The sequence below is a fragment of the Alexandromys fortis genome, unplaced genomic scaffold, assembly GCF_014885135.2.
Source record: "Alexandromys fortis isolate MF-2015 unplaced genomic scaffold, M_Fortis_MF-2015_v1.1 scaffold_254, whole genome shotgun sequence".
In the NCBI taxonomy this organism is placed as follows: Eukaryota; Metazoa; Chordata; class Mammalia; order Rodentia; family Cricetidae; genus Alexandromys; species Alexandromys fortis.
The window spans coordinates 119,882-132,780 of record NW_026068130.1 but is presented as its reverse complement, the minus strand read 5'-3'; positions in this window follow the sequence as shown (position 1 = coordinate 132,780).

Genomic DNA, 12,899 nt, shown 5'->3' with positions numbered 1-12,899 from the left:
GAAAAAAAATAACATTGTTTGACATTCAACCATTGTTTTCATCCTATACATTAATTTTCACCTAAATTAGAATTCAGAATACTTCTTTGAAATCAAATTAGTAACAATGAAGTCCCTTTTGGTAAGGCTTATCAGAAAACTCATCTGAGAATCCTAGAAATTTGTTTCTTGAATCCTTACCAACTCAGCTGTACAGACAGAAGACAGTACAGGCAGAAGGCCTTCAGTGGATTTAACCTGTAAAATGCTCCTGGAAGTTAACAGTGACAGGATGGCTTGACCTAGAACATGGTTGAGGCCACAGTGGGATTTTCAGGAACCCTGAGGGCCTGAGGTACAGAATGAGTGACACCAGACTGACATGAGTGTTGAGATCAGGCCTTTGGTTCCTCATTTCTCTCAAGGACTGAGAAGGAGCCATGGCTCTTATCCTGTGGAAGCTGATGGTGCAGCAGTCAAGGCTACATTGTCCCCTTTGCTATGTGCCCACAGGCTTCATTTTTGCTTTAAGTAGGGGAAGATATAAGCAACACTTTCTTATATTCTCTGTCCTGGGCTTGTGCTCGTAGCCACATTCTACTTCAGTTGCTTCTATTGTAGGAGAATTTTATAGGAATTTGTGGTTATTATTAGATTTTGATTTATTCACCTTGAACGCTAATAAAATTTGTATGTATAATTTTACTTACACAGAAATTGTAGTTAAGGGGTTTTAAAAAGAAACTCATGACAGGTCCTGTGAATGAATTCTTATACACATCTCCATTCAGGGGCCTGTTTAAGGAATGATGGTTGTTATAGAGCCCTGGGTACTACAGGCTTGAAAAAATAGGAAGAAAGGAAAGGTCTTTATATCTACAGGGAGGTACACAATCCTCTAGTATCAACTGAACGACCTGTCAGCTGGATGTTTGCATTGTTGCCGAGTCTTTGTTCTTGGACAAGTATGATAAATTCTTTATGCATCAATTGTGCATTTATGAAAAGGACAGAGATATTAGTGTCAGCTTCATATTATGAGTAAAACCTGTAACTAAGAGAATAAAGCAATGCTCATGTGTTAAGTAATGAATTCTTTGCTGGCCTTCAAATGCTGTGGTAGATTTGGAAAGAACACATGAAAATACAGAAAGAGAGAGAGAAAGGCAGAGAGTGAGACAGACATACAGAGACAGAGGTACAGAGAAAGACACAAAAACAGAGAGAGAGAGACAGAGAGAATGAATTTGAGCAATATGACTCAACATTTGTCATGATTAATTGATTAACAATAAAACACGTGTTAGTTTTTTTTTTTTAAATGATTAAAGGCAACTTTGTTTCAGGGACTCTGAAACCTCATGGGCCATAAATATTTTGTAGTTTAGCAAGTTTTCTTTTCCGTATTCTTTTAGCTCAAGATTTTTTATCTAAACCATTCCATATTCACACGTTCTCCAGACGTATTTTTTCTTCTGTCCCATATGGCCCCACATGCATGGGAGTAATTATGAAGACAGGTGTCTGACCTTCACTGAGCGCAGGACCATTTTAGTCTTAATTCCTGTCCCTATAGTGACTGTTATTGTCTGGAACTGTTGCTTACACAGATAAGAGCTAGTTGTATGTGGTGTTTGCACCTACAGTATACGTTTTAGTGGTAAAAAGAAGTCCCTGTTTCTGAACACTCAGCACCACAACCCTTCATCCTCAGCTGTGGTTCTTAGGCATCTACATAGCCATTGTCAACAAACTCCAAAATAGCTCTTGTTGCCTTTTGATTTGTACTCCACTATAGCTCATACTGTTTGGCCTCGATGTCAGCCTTTCTTTCCCAGTAAGGTTCCAAGAGACAACACATTCTTTTCTCTGGCTTCTTAGTTTGAGAGAAGAGAAACTTCTTTAAGGACACTTACCTTTTCCTTTTGTAACAATAAAACAACCCAATTAGTTTTAGAATAAATATCTTGTTTTTCTTTACTGTACAACTTGGTTTAGGGAAGAAATTAAAAAAGCATTTATTTTTATTGTGTGTATAGATGCGTGTGTATACATGTGTATGTGTGTGTATGTGGTGTGTGTGTGTGTTTGTGTGTGTATGTGTGTGTGAGAGAGAGAGAGACAGAGAAAGAGAGAGAGAGAGAGAGAGAGAGAGAGAGAGAGAGAGAGAGAGAGAGAGAGAGAGAGAGTGCCTCATCTGTGCAGGTGCCTAGAGAGGTCACAAGAGGGTGCTAAATGCATTTGGAACTAGAGCTACAGTTCTGAGCCTCTGGGCCTGGACTCTGTTGAGTCATCTCTCTAAGCCCTTAGGGAAACATTTTAATATCCTTTGGGGTAGGAAATTGCTGTTACATTATATCTTTCATTTATTCTGTGATCAATATTTATAGTTCAACCTTTAGACCAAGGGTTGGGCAAACAACTTTTTGTGGGTAAATCTGGCCCATTCCTTTGTTTTATAAAGTTTTATTGGAATGCAGCCATGTTCATTCATTTGTGCTTATTAGTTATTTATGGCTCTTTTTGAGCTATGGTGAGTAGTTATAGATTATGCTCATGTCACAGAATCTCTTTAAATATTCAGTAGCTGGCAACTCATTTCAAGACCTCCAGGTTGTGATGTCATCTTTCAGTATATGATACTTTAAAGCTGATATCAAATATATCCTTACAATAAATGTTTTAATCTTGCAAATTTAAAACACCAACTTGTCTTTTTAGCCTTTTGTGCTACTGCATGATTTAAAGACTCTTTTAACATTTTTGTTGCTTTCTTTGTCTTAGACCATTTAGGTTTTCCTTTAAGACAAATGGATTTGCCACAGATTCAGTGGATGTACAATAGGCTACAAAGAATACATTTTTTTCTTCATTGTAAGATCAAAGATTTGAATCTTCAAATAGTGTTTTATCCTTATTTTGTCACAGATATCTTGGGGCCTAGAGTACTAGTACAAACATTGCTTATAGCTTTTCCTGGCATTAAGTGATAAGGAATAGTGGAACTCAAGGATTATGAAAGTATACAAGGGGCAGAGGTGGCAGATATGTTCCTATTGCTGAGGGCACCATATACTTCAGAAACAGGTTCCAGAGGCCCCTGAACTGGAACTGTCCTGAATGCTCCCTCTATGAGCACTGGCTTCCGTTGTACCACAGGGTGCTAGGCAGGCTTCCATAGAAGGAAAACAACCAGCAGTCCTACCCAGCTACGGTGCCTGTGACCCACATCTATGACCAGCATGGCATAGTAACCCTATTGGTGCAGTAGTGGCACACATTCCTTGGTGACAAACAACAGCTCTTTAATTGGACTTAGGGCCCATTCAACAAGAGATTTACATTGCTTGGTACTAGAATCTGCAAACCTAGTCACTACTAAGTGCTACTAAGTGCTAGCGAAATCATGGTTTATGGAGCAGAATCTACAATCAGTAATTACTAAGCCAATATAGTCCCTAACAAAAATCTATAAACATCTGTCCTTATACCCACAGATAAATGTACTTTTCACGAGGAAACCTTTCTTTGCAACAAACAGAGATCATTATAGAAAACAACAATCAATATGCATAGTTGTAGAGCCCAATCCCAATGGATACATTTTTGCTGTGAGTTTGTGTCTCCTAGTAACATTGTAAGCTGTACCTGTAAAGTCTCACCATCATGACTGCCCAAATGGAAACAAGGAGGATGAATACCAATGAATGAACTTGCCAAGCTGTATGAGCCAAAGCCCACAAGGCCCCAATTCTACATAAAGAACTATAGGTAACTGAAAAAAGCCGAAGGCTGGGAGAGGTGGTCTTCCCTAGAGAAAAAGCACACCAATTGCTTGTCCAGTACCAAATGATCAGCCCTGAAAACACACAAACAAACAACATTTTAAGAACTCAACAGGCCACATTTGGGAATATATATTGTCTCTTTCGACTTCCCCTGTAGATTAGTCTATTTGTTGCTGAGTTGATTGGTTTCTTGCTGTTTACATTTTTGACTTCTTTGTACACTCTGGATATTATTCCTCTGTCAAATGAATAGCTGGCAAGACAGTCTCCTTCTCTTTAGGCTGTCTCTTCAAGGAAGTTCTTTTAAGAAATAAAAATAGGGTCACAGTGAAAAGCTTTCATTTATGCATATGCATGTGCTTTATGTAGACTGCGGTTGTGTTTCCCTATGGTAGTTTGCAATGTCTTTAGTGCTAATTATCCCTCCTCATGCTCCCTCTACCCATTGCCACATTTCTCACGAGTTTATCCTTTTCCATTCTAATATTCCTCCTCTCCTCTTCATACTACCTGTGTTAATTCTCCTCCCTTGAATTACCCTCCCATGGCACCTGGGTAGTTTCCTGTTTCTGTATGTACCCCAGTTTAAACACACATACGAAAGGGTTTTAATAGAGCATTCATATCAGAGAAGATGTAGCACTTTTGTTTCTGGGTCTGGGCTGCGCCACTTTAAATGATTATTTTCAGCCCACCCATTTACATGCAAATTTCATTATTTTAGTCTCATTTGCAGCTGAATAATACTCCATTGTGCAGATGAAACACATTCGTTTTAACTTTGGGTGGATATTTAGCCGTTGTCATTTCTTGGCTCTTATAAGCAGAACAGTGACAGAAACAGATGAGTAAGTAGCTCTGTAGTAGGATATTGAATCCTTTGGCAATATGCCCAGAAGTGGTATAGCTGGGTGGACTTCTACTTTTTCAAGAACCTCCATTCTGATTTCCATAGTGACTGTGCCACTTGAACTCGTTGGTAAGTTTTCTCTACCTCCAAACCACCAGCATCAGTTGTCATTTCAATTATTTCATTAATTGTTACATGCACATACATATGTATACACATATATATTCCCTGATATATCCTGCTCGATCTGTATAATGTTACTCATATGTGTATTTTCAGGGTGACCATTTGGTGTTGAATAACCAGTTAGTGTGCTCTTCCCAGGAGTAGATATTTCTCTCATTCTCACCAAGCTTGGACTTACCTAGAAGATTCATTGCTGTTGGCTAGCTTTCCAAGAGCAGGAAGGTGCTATGCAGAGCACAAGGGGACAAAAGCAGTCATTAGTTTGATCTAGCTGTGAATCTAGTTGACTTACAGTAATGACAAGCCTGGTAAAATATGCTCTCTACAGTAATAGTGACACCAATATTGTGTCAGCAACCAACCAACCAACCAATCACCTTTTCATTGGGTTTTAAAACAGGCTTCACAGACAGAACTCATGCCTGGTATCATTAACTGGGACAGAAGCCCGTGTCTGGCTAGGTTATGGAGAACCTAGTGGAGAATCTAGTACTATTACTCTGCTAAACAGACATAGTAATAAATTGCCTCACAAATTCTTATCTTTATACCTGTATATTAATGCATCTATCAGTTCTTATCATAAAGTCTTCTATTTGTAGTACATGGTTGTTGCATTACGAGCGGCGGGGCTGCGTCCCTGGCACTCGGCCGCCCGCATGGCTAGGTTATGCCCCGAAATAATTACACGGAAACTGTATTCTATTAAACACTGCCTGGCCCGGCTAGTTCCAGCTTCTTATTGGCTAGCTCTTACATATTGTTCTAACCCATTTCTAATACTCTGTGTAGCCCATGAGCTGGCTTACCAGGGAGGATCTTAACCTGCGTCTGTCTGGAGTGGGAGAATCATGGCGACTCTTTGACTCTGCTTCTTTTTCCCAGCATTCTCTTCTGTTTACTCCGCCTACCTAATTTTCTGTCCTATGAGGGCCGAGGCAGTTTCTTTATTATTAACCAATGAAAGCAACAGATAAGATACAAGACCCACCTCCATCACATGGTGATTATATGTGACCCACAGTTGGGCCACATACAGAGACTAAGAGATTGCAGAGTGCTCAGCTTTATGTGGAACATCTACATTGTACCTCCCCCCAGGCTCAGGGATTATCATGGAAGAGGATGCAGAAAGATTGTAAGACCTGGAGGGAGTAGATGATTTCAGTAAAATAGTATTTGTTGTACATGGCAATACTATAGAACAGTTGAACTTACAGCAGCTGAGACTGCTTAAGACCTGTACAAGATTGAGCCAGTAAAAATCTTAGCATGATGGTGGCGAGAATAATGAGATCCCATCCCTATAGAAGGGTTTACTAGGTACTGGTGGCTACTTGAGGAGCAACAATCACTTTCATCCGAGAATGTGGGCCTTGAGAGGCTACTCATGCTTCAGTAGATGGTCCCAGTGTCATTTACATGCAACTAGAGCTAAATGAACTCAATGGACTAAAATAAAAAAGCCCAAGGAGCTGGGAGGGAAAAGGCCAGTGGGATCAGGGAAGGAACTGGAGATGTGGGATTTGATAAAAAAAAATACATTATTACACATGTTTGGAATTTTAAACAATAAAAAATGTGATGTGATCTAGGTATATTACTTTTGGTCACATATCCAAAAGAACTAATTGAAATCAGGATCTTATAGAGACTGGCATTCTGGTCTTTCTTTAAATATTGTTTATAATAGACAGTACATGCAAGGAGCCTAAATGTTTACTGGTGGATAAATACATATGGAAAATGTGATATGGGTTGCAGAGATATCTTAGCAGTTAAGAGCGCTGGCTCCTCTTACATAGGACCTCGGTTTAAAATTCCCAGAGGGTGGGTGGATCACAAATGTTGTCTGTAACAGGGCATGTGAGGGATCCGATCCAGAGACACCAGACACACACGTGGTACAGAGACACACACAGGTGAACACTCATACATGTGAAATAAAAATATATGTATATATGGGATTACATTCTATGTTATAATGAATGACTACAAGGCATTTTGTTAAGCCGAGTAAACTAGTCCCAGGGATCAAAGATATGCTGCTGCATTAATCCACTAACATGGGATATAAAGAACACTGATGAAACTCAGGGGAATGGAGGGGCTTGGGGGAGGAGAAAATGTGGGGTAGATATTTAGTGAGTTTAAGCTCTAGAATCTGCTGAACGACACTGTTCTTGCAGCTAACAGCATTGTTCTGTGTCTTTAAACACACTTATACCTCATGCTAAATGTTTCCGAGGGGTTTGAATAAAATCTGTCCTAGGAGGGAAGGGGAAAAAAAGAAGCATGTTTAAATGTAGAGAAAAAAAAAAACCCACAATGGTCAAATGTAGGTGGATGGGTCTATGGACATGGGTTCTGGAATCTCATGGAACCTGAAAGCCGTCTGTGGTGATGCTTTCCAAAAGCAGCCCCGTGGTAAGGGACTTATCTGTGTGGCTGTACATTATAGAAAAATGCAGATATCTATTTCCCAAACTTAACAGATGACTTAATTTCCTGACATCTTAGAAACTTAGAGTCTCCTACTTCTTTCAAGTGGTAGAAGCTTGAGAAATGAGAGTAAGAAGACATGTACACAGTGGTGATTAAAGGCCTTTCCCCTCTTGTTTTTCTAGCATTGCTCATGCTGCCAGGAGTTTGTTGTGACCCTACAGGGGTACAAGGAGGTATCCTCCATGCTGAATTTCTTTCTACTCTAGCTGCGTGGAGGCCAAGATTCAGATTTAGTTTTGTTGATCGAGAGGGAAAAATGATTAATTTTAAGACACCTGACCTATGGTCTAGGATTTATACTCAGTTGAAAAAGAATTCCAACCCTTTATTGATAATCCTGTTATATCTGTCACTTTATAGAATGTAGTTGGTTTAGATCAAGAAGTTATGGATGTAGCCACTGTCACGTAGTAAATAAATGAGAAGGTTGATTGTAAATTTAAGCCTGGGTGTTTGTAAGGCTTGGAGTTTTCTCCCACGATCTCCTGAAGCCTCCTGGTCCTGGGCTGAGCAGGCAAGTAGAGGGAATTTCACGGAGGAGAGTGACCAAATCGCAGCAACTACCGACATTAAAGATTGCACACTGAATTGGATGATGATCGCTCTTCCCCGGAGTGCCCCAGTCCTTCCTTCTATCTTTGAATCCATGCACTGCTGAGTCTCTTAATATCTGCTGTGGAAGAAGACAACGAGAGAATACACTAAGAGGAGAATGCCGTATCTCCTCAGGGTATCTGAAGAGCTGGAGTTCTGACCTCCAAATCTGTGGGTGAACAGATGACAGAAAGCAATAACCTATGCCTCCATTGCTGGCTGAATGACGTGGCTGAGGGAAGGGTTATAATTAGATCTGCTCAATCATGTCTGGGTTTGGACAGCTCTGGGCCATGTTAACAAACAGTTTTACGAATTCCGCCGTAATTTATGATTATGAATGTATACAGTGAAAGAGTGCTTCCAGATGGCTGCAGCCTGGCATTACCAGCTGAGCTAGCAACATTTTTGCCTGAGAGCAATATTGCCAAGAGCACTGGGGGTGCCATATTGGAAGTCTATTGCCTTTTTTTCCTTTTAAATGAGTGTTTCCTTAGGAAAAAAAATAACTACCAAGTCTATGTATTTTATCATATACCATAGCAACTCTTCATTTACTTTCATGGTTGAGATAGTTTATGGTGGTGTGTATAAGAATGATCTCATAGGTTCATATATTTGAATGCTAAGTCCTCAGGGAGTGGCCTCCTTGATAGGATTGAAAGGATTAAGAGGTATGGCCTTGTTGGAAGAAGTGTGTCACTGGGGCTGTTGTGGACTTTGAGGCTTCAAAAGTCAATGCCAGGCCCAGTCTCTCTCCTTCTGCCTGAACATCAGGATCTAATTCTCAGCTATTGTTCTAACATCTGCCTGTTTCCCACTACGCTTCCTGCTATGATTATAATGGATTAAACCTCTGAAACTGTATACAAGTTTCCAATCAAATGCTTTCTCTTGCAATGCTTGCCTTGGTCAAGGTGTCTCTTCACAGCAATAGAACAGCGACCAAGACAGCATTTGATTTTGTAAGTTTAATAGGCTGATCCAGATATACCAAGTGAAGGTGCTCTTGATCAAAGGAAAGCTCTGCCTTTGAGACGAGATCTTTTTTTTGGAGGACTAGGTTTTAAGGTATTTTATATAATGAACTTACCATGGACATAGAGACATTTCTTCATCTGGTGACATGCGTCTGCACAAATACTAGAGAAAAGAGATGAGCATTCAATATGGAAAAGTGAAGGCAGAAATGCACCGAGGAGGAAAATATCCTATGTAAGCATTAGGTATACTATATCATCAATACTGATGGCTTGCTAATGTTTCTTACATGAAAATAGATTATGGAGAGTTAATACATTTTGCCTTGCAAGAACAAAAACACTGGGATGAACTAGAACTGGGGCCTGAGAGGGTCCACAGAAAGGAGGATAGCTGTGTCCTCTGCAAGGTTTGGTGGAGTCCACGGGAAAAAGAGGCAGGGTAGGAGGACAGGTCCCTGCAATTGGCTTACCACAGGGATAGGGACAGGACCAGGGAAGGTGCAGTGGAGGACAGGAGGAGGAGTGAAGATGGTCCACCAGCATCCCAGGCCAGTGTGGCCTACTGGTGTTCAGGGGCAGAGGACTCCAGGTACTGGAGGCTGATATGGAGGATGGGATAAAGGAAACTGGGCCTGCGGCAAGAGAGATTTCTTCTGCAGTCCAGAGGATGGAGGCAGAGAGGCAGAACTAGCCCTGAACATGATCTGTTACAGGCCTGGGCTCAGTTATTACTTTTAAAAAGGTAGAAACTTTGAAGAAAAGTGGATTTGGTTATGGGTCTATGTTCAGATTTGCATATATTAATACCTTCTAAAGGCTGCAATTACTTGTATGTTCCTAAAAGTCTTATTCCCACAGATTAAAAAATATATTGATGTAAACATTTTACTATTCATTGGTGTCGTGGCATTCTATCTGTGGGGTGCATGCCAACCAGATGGTCTATGGCAACCCGGCAGAAAGGCAAGTTGGCCTCTTCTTGCATTGTGTATATGAGTTAGCATCCAGGCAAAAGGCATTTGTTTTCTTTGCACTTTGAAACATGGCAACAAATATATCTAAGGTGTAACTCACACACTGTAAGTGAACACTGTGAGCTGAGAAATTAATTACGTAAACAGTGCCAAATAAAAATCTTAACAGACATGTTTATGGGTTTGCTCATGTTGTGTTTCAACTAGATTAGATTCACAATAACTGAAATTAGAAAACCCCTTGGGAATGCGTAATGTGTTTCAGTTTACAAATATTTCATACACTGTATTATTGCATTTCATAAGAAAGCCATTAGGACTTCACTTAAGGCATACTTCTATATGTTGACATATTTATTCCAGGTTGGTTATTAGCAATCATACAAAAGTTAAGAAGCAAAAGGTAGTGAAGAAATGCTACTTTAGAAAATGAACTCCTCAATTACAGTGCATGAATTATTTTTCCAAATAATTCAGATCTCCATCACCTTTCATATCTCATGAAACACAGTTTAAAGACTAACATCAAAAATTTCCTGTAGAGTCTTAGAGTTGGTTTTATTTTTATTTTTAGACAAAGGAATAGAATTTAGCACTGGATATTCGTGAAGAAGTTTTATATTTTAAATTTAACTTGAGTCAAAGTTAACATCCTATTTTGCTTAAGCAAGTATCCCTAGGTGGGGCATGAGATGTCTTTCTAATGCTAAGGATTCTTCGTCCTGATGTCCAGTGCTCCTAAATGAGCTGATGTCATTCTTCATGAGGTCTCGGTGATTCATTTCTCAAGGCTGTGCTAAGGAATGAAAAATGCCTCTGCCTGACCCACAAGACCTGCTGAGTGCTGTCTTGCTTACAACCATGAAGATTTCGATCCCTATGTGATACCCTTAAGCATACCCTTCTCTTTCCTCTTTTCTTTTGTAAATGGTAAGCCTTTCAAGATAAATATAAATGATATCACTATAAACCTATTTATAGTGATAAAGTGAGAAGAGGCAGTATTCGGGAATGACGATGGTATTCCTGGAGTAAGAAGGTATAGGGTCAACAATTCCAGTTGAGAAGATAATTAATTGTACAAGGGACAAGAACACTGCATCCGAGGGATGAAGAAAAGTTGAGACGCTAAATAACGGCGAAGAGCGAAACTGGTAATGTTAGATGGTCTCATATACGTGCTGAAGAACGAAGATTTGTAGTGGTTGCCAAGATTTGTTCTGAAAGTTTGAAAGAAGTGTCCTAGAAGTTTGAAAGAGGTTCCTAGAAAACAATTTTGCCAGTTAGTGTCTTCTTTGACTCCTGATGCAGCTGGTCATACTGGAAATTATGGTTCAAACACCCAAATATCTTGTCAGTCTGCTTAGCTATCTTGCAGAACTAGTGAGTAAGGTCATTCTCTGGTTGTAAGAAGCAGACTAGAGCTGGGATTGGAACCTTCCTCCCTCTGCTAGTGTTCACGCCTAGGAAGTGTTGAGCAGGCTGCTGAGGGAAAAGGCATTGTGCATCTCCCCAAGCTATGAACCCTCTGAAACAGAAGGTCCATCTGTGAGGCGGGATAAGAAAGGATCAGAATTTTGAGGAGGAAGTAAAGGCTGAAAATGCAGGCCAAGTCATAATGTACAGTGCCACAGGCCATAGACAAGTCACAACATACAGTGTCATGAGCCATGGACAAGTCACAACATACAGTGTCATGGGCCATGGACAAATCATAACATACAGTGTCATGGGCCATGTTTACTATGGTTCTCTTCTAGGCTTCTTTGCCATCCAGGAAGGGCAGCTGTGGGGAATAAATCCTTGGTAAGACACAGGGTGCCACTAACCTGTGCTTTTGAGTCTCTGAGTGGCTGTTTTATGAAAAGAACGGAACAATTCATTCTAATGATGCAATAGACAAAAAAAAAATGCTTCAGCTTTTTAAAAAGGATTTTAATTTCATTATGAGTTGCAGATTCCCAACAGAAGACATATCTTTTGGGTAAGTTTTGTAATGTATAGGGTTTTGTTACATAAAATTAACTTGACTGTAAATATATATATATATCCATATGTAATATATAAAGCAAACATATATACATACATATATTTTCTAGCCATATACATAAACATCCATATATATATTGCTAAGAAAAATATGACTTTTGATTACTTCTAGTTTTCAGTACTATTCTTTCACATTTATTTTATACATTTCAAGATTAAAATTTAAGGACATTTGGTCATAGCTCATAAAATTTTAGAGAAAGTGTACAGTTTGCACAGAAAAACTGTAGTGATATCTCTAGGGATTCTGCAGTATGTAGGTGTTATAGTAATTTTAGTGAGTTGTTGGAAGTATTGTACCCTGTTATATTTTAATAGGATTATCACTTTGTAATTGCTTTTATACAGTAAATTCATTTACTTATCTATATTTTATGTTCTTCTGTTGCTGCTGAGATTTATTGAAATCTAGTTTGAAAAGTAGTAATTATTCTACCTTGCCCACTACTACTTATTTTTGTTCTCTTAATAAAAAACAGATTTATCTCTGCTGTGTAGTTAGCCTAGGCATAAAGTAGTTTCTGTGAATTTTATGGAAAATGCAGAGCTCGAGGCTCAATGATAGGAAGTGTCCTGTGCATGCACCTGGTAGCACAGTCAGGACCCAAAAGTACTTTTTAGATATAGTTGTAGTAAACACATTTCAGAGTTGAAAGCAAGGACTGCAATTTGGCCAGAGGTCAAGAGTTGCAGCCTGTTTAGTTTCAGGATACAGTTTCATCCCTTTTCATTTATAGCTGATGCCTCCACTGCAGAGTTTGTTTCTCAGGATAAAAAAAAAACTTAGTGAAAACAAGACATTTGAATGAATTAGATTTAAGAATGAAACATGTCTTACAAGCCTTATGCAGTAACAATTTCACTAATATGCTCTGGTAAAATATGCTTTTGTTCTTACTCTTCTATACTTTATATTCATCCTAAACCACAAGGCATCTAGAAGGAAAAGGATCTAGTAGTCTAGTGCTATGAGACCATTATGAAGTAGGCA